This window comes from Oryctolagus cuniculus, chromosome 1 (genome assembly GCF_051225735.1).
Source record: "Oryctolagus cuniculus isolate XC-2025 breed Fujian yellow rabbit chromosome 1, ASM5122573v1, whole genome shotgun sequence".
NCBI classification, from domain to species: Eukaryota; Metazoa; Chordata; class Mammalia; order Lagomorpha; family Leporidae; genus Oryctolagus; species Oryctolagus cuniculus.
Window position 1 is genome coordinate 90678190 of NC_142867.1, and position 10217 is coordinate 90688406.

The window sequence follows — 10217 nt, forward strand, 5'->3', positions numbered from 1 at the left end:
ATTTGCAAGAGAAGTGGGTTACGTGCATAAAGCCACAATAAAAAGTTGAGCAAAGGAAACTTAGTACCAGACAGTTTGAAAACACCAGAATTGGCTTAGGATGATGAGTGTCTGAGATGACTTCATTTTATAACATGGCATTGTGTTCAAGTGAGGTTATTAAGCACATCGAAGTTCAATTTTATATATATATATATACATATATATGTACATATAATTGAGTTATTGGCAAAAATAATGACAGAATTCTTATCAATAAACCCAGTTCATAAAGATTGGAAAATTAACAGATAAATTATAACACATTTGGAAATTGTAATCATCCTCCTTAAGATGAAGAAAATTGTACAGAAAGTTGATATGATCATAGTGCATTATAAGCTTCAGGCAGCAGAAACTGTGACTTGCAGGTTTTCCTTCATATTCATATCTTCTAATACAGTGACAGGTGTAAGAATGAGAATCAGTAAGTGTTGAATTATTTGATGAGTAAATGATGATTTTTTTCCAAAGTCAAATGGCAATTTGGTTGCTAAGCAAGTATTTAATTCCATGGCTCTGTGGCATCTGTTCACCATCTCTGGGTTTTTACAACCTCCTCTCTCTCTCTCTCTCTCTCTCTCTCTCACACACACACACACACACACACACAGACTTTTTATGATGTAGAGACAACACATTAAGCAGAGGATGTAAGAAAGTAAACTTTATAAGTTAGAGGTTCTAAATAAGGCAGACTGAGCAGAGAGCTATTTCCATGAAAGCTGGAGGAAAGGATTTGAATATCTATGAAAAAAGCACAGAGGATTCATATAACTAATATATATTTCACCAACTTTTCTTCTCCCATAAAACTGAAATTGGTATTATAACACAAAATAAATTATTTTCAAAGAAATGCCAGGCTTAGTACCTTCAGGGAATAAGGAATTCAAACAAAATATAATTATTACCAATCAAAAAAGTTATATAACAAATGAATTCAGAAAATCTATTTAGCAAAAATATCCTATTTATGATGATATTCTCTTTATCTATCTAAGGAATTCTTTCTCTATCCTTTTTTGTTGCTTCCTATATTTTTAAAAATCAATTTTTGAAAAGATAACATTTTTCCTGTTGTCTCTAAGAGTTGGCACACTTGTGTTTTAGACTTAGAGAAAATAACCACAAATACAACCACAACTTTTATGCATTTATGCCTCTGTTCTGGAAAGAATATCAAGCACCTGATTTTTCTGAGAAAGTGAAACCCTGACACAGGATTCAAATGTAAAAAGAATTCTTTCAAACGCTGGTGATAAAAAGTCTACTTTGAAAAAGCATGTCCAGAGGCCAACATTGTAGCAGAGCAGGCAAAGCAGCCACTTGCACATGCGTAACCCTAATGGGTGCTGGATCATGTCCTGGCTGCTTCAGTTCAGATACAGCTCCTTGCTAATGGCCTGGAGAAAGCAGCAGAAGATGTCTGACGTGGTACATTCCCTGCCACCCAGATGGGAGACCCCTGATGAAGCTCCTGGCTTCCACCTGGCCAGCCTAGTTCAGCCATTTTGGCCATCTGGGGAGTGAACCAGTGCATCAGGATCTTTCTTTCTGTCCCTCCACCTCTCTAACTCTGACTTCCAAAATAAATAAATAAATATAAAAAAAAAGAATTTCCAAATGTGAAAAAAGCAACCATTTATGTATCCTAAAACAGCATGGGCAGGTTTAGTAAGCATATATGGAAGAAAATAAATAAGTTGAATTATGCACTTAGTATGGTAGTCCATTTATAGAGAGTTCAAAAGTGGGCAAAACTATGATACAGTATTAGCAATTATGGGAATTCTTATCTTTGCTGCATTGATGAGGAGATAAAATACAGCACAATAGCAATTCTTGGATTTTAATATCATATTTTCCCATGACTTATTACATGCCTATGTTCAACATACAAATTTAGCAAACTGCATTTATTCCTTGCAATTTCAATATGCCCTCTCTGTGTACAATACCTAATAAATAATCACTTCAAATAACTATATTCTAAACATCATTCTAAATATTTTCACTGAAAATAACCCTTATTCAAGATTTCGATTCAACACAATTTCTTGGTGAAGCTCAAAGTATTCTAAATTTGGTTCAGAAGTGTTTTCCTTATGTGTAAATGTTATAAAAAGGATAATTTCATGGTAATATAAACTGGCAAACTTGTAACTGGAGGCTATATTTTCATAATTATTTTCCAGACATTACAATAGCTGGAAGGTGGGGATGGACTGGATGGGGTCATGGTAAAAATTAGAAATGCAGCAACTATTTCTGAAGTTGCTGTTCCCACCAGCTGCTTAAGCAATCCCAGATCTCTACAACATTGCCTTCCACTAGCCTTTCAGGTTACATTCCCGAGTCGCCAGGTGTTCTTGTCTTCCTATGCAAGCTCTGACTGTCTCTCTATTATTTTATTCCTTGTCTGTTCCTTTAGCAAGATCTTCTGAAAAGGGCTGTGCTGTCCATAAGATTTCATAAGAACACCCCTGGGGTGACTGTTTCAGATGGCACTCATTCTTTTGTGCTCTACAGCTTCCCAACTGAGTGAAAGCCACCATGCTGTGACAAACCAACCATGCCTAACACTCCTCTGATGTTCTTGGGTCTGGGAAATACAGATTTGCTGATGCCCAGTGTTGCACTGTGTGCCGTCTTTCAGAAAATTGCTTAATGAATATATGGTCAGTAAAAAATACATATATATGTATATGTATATATATACACACACAACTAGGATCCCCAATATTTAAAAATAGAAAAAAGTTTCTAAAACACCTAATAAACTCCATGGGTACTTGTTAGTATTTCATCAAAGATCAGAATTAGACCAAAATAAGTTTCTGAAATGTTCAAGAACAGAACTCTGACATTTCAGGAGCACAATTAGATAATCTAATATGTGAATATTTACAGAAATTATTTAGTGCTCGTTTTCTCTGGTACTTCCTCGTTTTTCCATTTTATTACTTTTAATTTACTACTACACTCAAGAGTTGTGAATAGAAAGAAATATTTAAAATGTAGCAAAGGGAAGACATTTTTAACTCCATATTTGATATCAAAATCTAAAAGCAGTAAATATTCTAAAATTTCCAATCAGAAACAATGATAATGTCAATTCTGAGAACTGTTATGAACATAAAAGCAACTCACTACTGTAAATTATGTTATGATTGAGATGGTAAAAATTACAGTAATGTGAAAAATCAAGAATAAAAATTACAACATAAGTGTTTTCCCAATGATAGATTGAAGTTATTTTTGTAAGAAATGCCTTAATAGAAATAAATTTGAAAGTACATTAAAATCTTTGTGACTAGAGAAGGTTGACATAGACTAGGTATGCCAAAGCAGGTTTTCACAAAACTGGCAAGCTTGAGATACTCTTCCAGAATATTTCACTTGCCAGAAAAATATCAAGACTGACAGATAAGACTTTTTGTGGCCAAATGGTGCAAATTTACAACTTATCAGGTTTTTTTAAGAGGCTGAAAAATTCAAAATCTTTATAAACAAACTTCTTCAAATAGTCAAACACTGTCAAGGTGCAAGCAAGATAAGTCAGGCAAGAAAGGACAGCTTGTAACATGGTACCAAATTGTGTGAAAATTAAACTTACAAGTTTATTTGATTGGTCTCACAATTTCTCGTGATCTTTCCAACAAAGCAAGCCATCCTGGTAAACTAAGCAATCCTTAAGGCACCACAGATGATCATGTCGGTACCACCAGGTAGACCTGTGGTAGGTGTGCCCTGTTTGAAGCTGAGCCTTGATGTGTGTGAAATTGGGCTTAAAAACAGCTCTCACACTTCTCATGCAGCTGTGTGCATCGGGGTAGGTGTTGAGGCAGGTTGACAACTTCAAAAGAATGAGCTGTCAGTGGTTTGGGGAAATATTATGAGTGTATGACTGTGTGAGTGTGTGTGTTGGAAAATTAGGAATTAATTAACAAGCTTATTTCAAATATACATCATACAAATAAATGTAGTAAAAAAATCTTAGCATCTAATCAGCTGCAACATTGGCTTACCTCTTTTTGCTTTTGAGAAATGATGGCAAAATGTTCAAGCAAATAAACATTTACAGAGTTATGTTTCATTTAGCCTAGCATTCTCTGCTAAGCTAGCTGTGACACTAACAAAGGTTACAAATGGCATGATCTTAGTTGTATCCCCCACTACCCAATACATTGCTAAAAGAAACTCTTCTGTTTTCCAGATGAAGAGATATGAATTTTATTCAGTTCTCTGTTTTATATTAAATGTATTCCACTCTATGCCATATTCTATAGAGCTGGGAGAAATTTAGTAAGCATGTGTGCATATCTGCCTGTAGATCTTGTTTTTTCAACCATGTATTTATTAGTTTTTAATATTTGAGAGGCAGTGATCAGAAACAGAGAGACAGATAATTCACTATCCAAATGCCCACAACAGCTTGGGATGGTCAGGCTGAAGCCAAGAGCCTAGAACTCAATCTGGGTCTCCCAAATAGTTTGGCAGGAATCTAACTACTTTAGCCATCATCTGCTGCCTTTTAGGACACAGATTAGCAAGAATAGCCAGGATGTGACCCTTGCACTCCAGTATGTGAGCTGGCATCTCAAGTGGCTACTTGAACCTGTACACCAAGCTCTTACTACATTTAGTTCTTGAAAAGGTCCTCAGGGCTCACATGGCTAATACTCCACCTATAGCACTGGCACCCCGGGTTCTAGTCCTGGTTGCTCCTTTTCCAGCAGCTCTCTGCTGTGGCCCGGGAAGGCAGTGGAGGATGGCCCAAGTGCTTGGGCCCTGCAACTGCATGGGAGACCAGGAGGAAGCACCTGGCTCCTGGCTTTGGATTGGCGCAGCACAGGCCATGTCGGCCATTAGGGGAGTGAACCAATGGAAGGAAAACCTTTCTCTCTGTCTCCATCAAGGTGGCATGTACCAATGCCATCTCACTAGTCCCAGTGATCAAATTCTGTTCACAATTGATCATAATGATAGGACTAAGAACCAAAGGGATCACATAAACAAAAATAGTGTCTGCAAATACTAGCTGATAGAATCAAAAAGGGAGAGAATGATCCAACATGGGAAGTGAGATCCACAGCAGACCCATAGAATGGCAGATGTCCTAAACAGCACTCTGGCCTCATAATCAGCCCTTAAGGCATGCGGATCTGCTGAAATGCCCATGAGACTATTTCAGGCATGGAAAGCCAAGACACTCTGGGGAAAAAAAAAAAAAAAAAAACCTAAATGAAAAATCTCCACGAGTGAGATCCCAGTGGAAAGAATGGGTCATCAAAGAAGGAGGTACCTTTCTCTGAAGGGAGGAGAGAAGTTCCACTTTGACCATGGCCTTGTCTAAATATGATCAGAGTCAGTGAACTCAGGGGGCTTCCATAGCCTTGGCAGCTCATGACAAGAGCCTAGGGTGATTACTGATGCCATAAACAAGAGTGTCAAATAGTTAAGTCAACAACAGGAGTCACTGTGCACTTACTCCTCATGTAGGATCTTTGTCCTTAGTGTGCTGTACATTGAGATTTAATGCTATAACTAGTACTCAAACAGTATTTTTCACTTTATGTTTCTGTGTGGGAGGAAACTGTTGAAATCTTTACTTAATGCATGCTAAACCGATCTTCTGTATATAAAGAGAAACGAAAATGAATCTTGATGTGAATGGAAGGGGAGAGGGAGTGGGAAAGGGGAGGGTTGCGGGTGGGAGGGATGTTATGGGGGGAAAGCCATTGTAATCCATAAGCTGTACTTTGGAAATTTATATTCATTAAATAAAAGTTTGAAAGCAAAAATAAAAAAAAGAAAAAGAAAATTAAAAACTTCAGTGGATCCTCTCTTATCTGTCAACACTGCCTGTGCAGATGCATTCATTATCCACAGCATCAGATTTCATGAAAGGCAGTCAAGTCTACATGTTTCTCAGAATATAGGTCTTTGCCAAGGAGGAGATTCCTTCTCCATACAGTGATGACTCTTTGGGGCTTTGCATATCATTGAGTACATTCCAATAGTGGGACACAGCTAAGTATGACACTAAAGAGACCCACCTATACCAGACAAGGACAGACACCAACTGTCTTTATTGTGCCAAATACTTATCCATCTTTATGGTTTATGAGGGAATTTTATGTAATTCAGCTGATCAACAGTTATATAAAATGGAACTTATTCTTCTAGAGTATTCTACTTTTAAAATTATAGGAGCTGGCTCTGTAGTAAAGCTGCCACTTGCAGGGCCGGCATCCCATATGGGTGCCAGTTTGAGTCCTAGCTGCTCCACTTCTGATCCAGCTCTCTGCTATGGCCTGGGAAAGCAGTAGAAAAAGACTCCAAGTCTTGGGCCCCTGCACACTCATGTGAGACCAGGAGTTAGATCCTGGTTCCTGGCTTCGAATCTGCTCAGCTCCGACCTTTGAGACAATCTGGGGAGTGAACCAGAGGATGGAAGACCTCTCTCTCTCTCTCTCTCTCTCTCTCTCTCTCTGCCTCTGCCTCTTTGTGGCTCTGCATTTCAACTAAATCTTTAAAATATTTCGTGATTGACCACCTTCTTGAAACTAGGGAAGTGCAAAATAAAATCAACAAAACCCTCAAAATAACATTCTAATAAGTTATCATATCCAATTATCTTTTTTAAACTTTTATTTAATAAATATAAATTTCCAAGGTACAACTTTTGGATGATTGCGGCTTTTCCCCCTATAACCTCCCTCCCACCCACAACCATCCCATCTCCCACTCCCTCTCTCATCCCATTCTTCATCAAGATTCATTTTCAATTATCTTTATATACAGAAGATCAATTTAGTATATACTAAGTAAAGATTTCAACAGGCTGCACCTACACAGATACACAAAGTATAAAATACTGTTTGAGTATTAGTTTTACCATTAATTCGCATAGTACAACACATTAAGGACAGAGAGCCTACATGGGGAGTAAGTGCACAGTGACTCCCGTTGTTGATTTAACAATCGACACTCTTATTTATGACGTCAGTAATCACCCTAGGCTCTTGTCATGAGCTGCCAAGGCAATGGAAGCCTCTTGAGTTCACCAACTCCGATCTTGTTTAGACAAGGCCATATTCAAAGTGGAAGTTCTCTCCTCCCTTCAGAGAAAGGTACCTCCTTCTTTGATGGCCCCTTCTTTCTGCTGAGATCTCACTCACAGAGATCTTTCATTTAGGTCATTTTTTTTTTTTTTTTTGCCACAGTGTCTTGGCTTTCCATGCCTGTGAAACTCTCATAGGCTTTTTATTCAGATTCAAATGCCTTAAGGGCTAATTCTGAGGCCTGAGTGCTGTTTAGGACATTTGCCACATATCCAATTATCTTACATTAAATTTACCTTTACTGGCTAGATAATTCTCTTTTAAGATATACTGGCTTATTTTTCTGAAAGGCACAGTGACAGACAGAGTCAGAGAGACAGAGAGAAACAGATCTTCCACCCACTGGTTCACTCCCCAGATAACCACAATGGCTTAGACTGGGTCAGGCTGAAGTCAAGAGCCAGGAACTCCACCCTCATTTCCCACGTGTGTGGTAAGGGCCCACACAGTTGTGCCATCTTCTTCTGCTTTCCCAGATGAATTAGCAAAGCGTGGATCAGTAGTGGAGCAACCAGGAAACAGAATGGAGCCCATGGGATGTTGGTGTCACAGGTATCAGCTTAACCCACTGTTCCACAACACCAGGCACCCAGCTAGATAATTCATTTCCCATCCTGGGATATTGTTTCTTCCTCCTCTCTTCCCTCTCTCACCTCTCTCTCTCTCTCTCAGCAAATACTTCTAGGAAAGTACTTCTTTCAGTCAGTCACTAACCACTTCTGTGTTATTTCATTTGAGCACAAGCTGCAAATTAAGCAGGGGCTTTGGCCCTCAGAGCAATGCCTCCAACCAGATTCTTTAGAGTCATAAAATTCCTTCAGTCTTCTGAATCTGCAAAGTTGGGGGAGGGGGGTGTGTTGTTTAAATCTTGAAGATCCTTCCCTAGAGTATGAAATATTCTGACATGATCGTGACCAGGCTCTGCCAACAAAACATCCATCAACCGGTGAGAGACTCAGCCATTTTTCTCTCCTCAGTGGCCCCTGCGATTGATGAATTTGGAGTTTCATGAGGAACAGCACCTGGTTCCTTCTTTTGGTGTCTGACATGGCTTTCCTTTATTGCAGTCTTTTTGTAGAAGAGTTAGTAAATCAATGGATGGACGGGTGAGTGAGTGAGCAAGCACGGATATATCTGCTGGTTGTTTGTTGCAAAGAGACTAAATCTTCACTATTAGCTACATGAATGTGCCACAGAATATATAAACTTTGTCCAGAGAAAGTAACTCAAATTCAATATTTTGAAATTGAGCCCCCATTAAAGCTATTTGTGGAGAATATATAAATCATAACTAGAAATATATTTGCTGCTTTAAATTCATCAGGGATCAAAATGTTTTGTTCAGTAATACCAATTACACATCTACTTTAGATTACTAAGGAACATTTTTTGATGCTCAAATATTTCAAGTTGGAAAGGGAAACGTTAACATAAATGCATTCAACATGGTGTGCTAGTTGATATTTGGATATAAACAACACTACAAATCAGTGGCTTAACACAAAATTCCTGTTTTGTTCTACTATGCTTCTAAATTACAGTAAGTAGGGGATCTGTTTCACATGATCATCCAGGTTCTCAGTCTCACCGAAATATTGCCATTCTCTTGCTGCAAACATTCATCATCTTCTGATAAGATGGTGGGGAATCTTGTGTCTACATCTAGAGTAATGCAACCCAATTCTTTTTTTAAAAAGATTGATTTTATGTATTTGAAAGTGTTAGAGACAGAGAGAGAGAGAGAGAGAGAGAGAGAGAGGTATCCCTCCCCTGATTCACTCCCCAAATGGCTGCAATGGCTAGGGTTGTGCCAAGCTGAAGCTGGGAGCCAAGAATTTCTTCCCAGTCTCCCATGTGAGTGCAGGGGTCCAAGCATTTGGGCCATCTTCTGCTTTTTTCTCAGGCACATCAGCATGGAGCTGGATTAGAAGTGGAGCAGCTGAGACTCAAATCTGCACCCATATGGGATGCTGGCATTATAGGTGGCGGCTTCACCCACTATGCTACAGTGCCAGCCCCAATGCAACCCAAATCTATTCACAGATCATTGACCAGAACTAGTCATATGACCCTAATTAAATATAGGAAGTCAGGGAAATTAAATCCTCTTTTATTCCCAAAAGAAGAGAAGAACTTGATATAAATGAGTTCTAGAAGTAGAGCAAATCATTTTAACACCATGTGTTTTACATGATAATTAACAGACCTGGGTATGCATTTTAGCCTCAATTCTTACATGTTGTATATGCTGTACAAAGGACTCGATTTCACTGAGTCTGCTTTCCTATCTAAAGGGAGAATGATGTTATATGCTTCACGTGAGAATTATGTAATACAATGAAATATATGAAGACCTGACACATAAAATCTCTTAAACAAATCACAGTAGCTTTTTTCACATTCTAAATAACAAAACTGATGTTACCAAGGTCTAGAGCAGTCATCCTCTGTGGTTTCATGTTAGATTTACTTGGTGTGATTAAAATAATGATGCCTCAGCCTTGGATCATGATAGGTGTGAACTGCTAGTAGTTTACATGCTAGTGGTTTATTTTAGCACTAAAAAGTTGTTGACTACTTCTCTTACAAAGTGCAAAACTAAAACAGAGATATATGTCTGGGATTCATTTAGTTGCCTTTTTCAGAGTTTCTCTGAAAAACTCAATTACCTACTACATTGTTTGGAAAGGAAAGTAACCATGTGTTCCTGAGTGAAATATTTTTCCATTATGTTTTTAACAAATCAAGGTTATTCCTACAGAAAACAAGAAAGCAGATGCTATATAAATAATAATTTTTTCTTGATGGTGTAAGAATAAAAAACAATCCGTAGAAATATAACAACCAGGTACACACAGGGTAAGTAAAGCAGGAGCCTCATCCTGAAGTGTTCTGTTGCCAACTGAAATACAAGAGAGAGACTATGTTTCATACAAACCCTTAATAAAACTTTTCAGAACACTATGCGTGGAAGTTTACTAATGAGAAAACGTTTTACCACAGGGGCTATAGTGAGTGATTGAAAAAATGCAAGAGAAAATTCTGTGC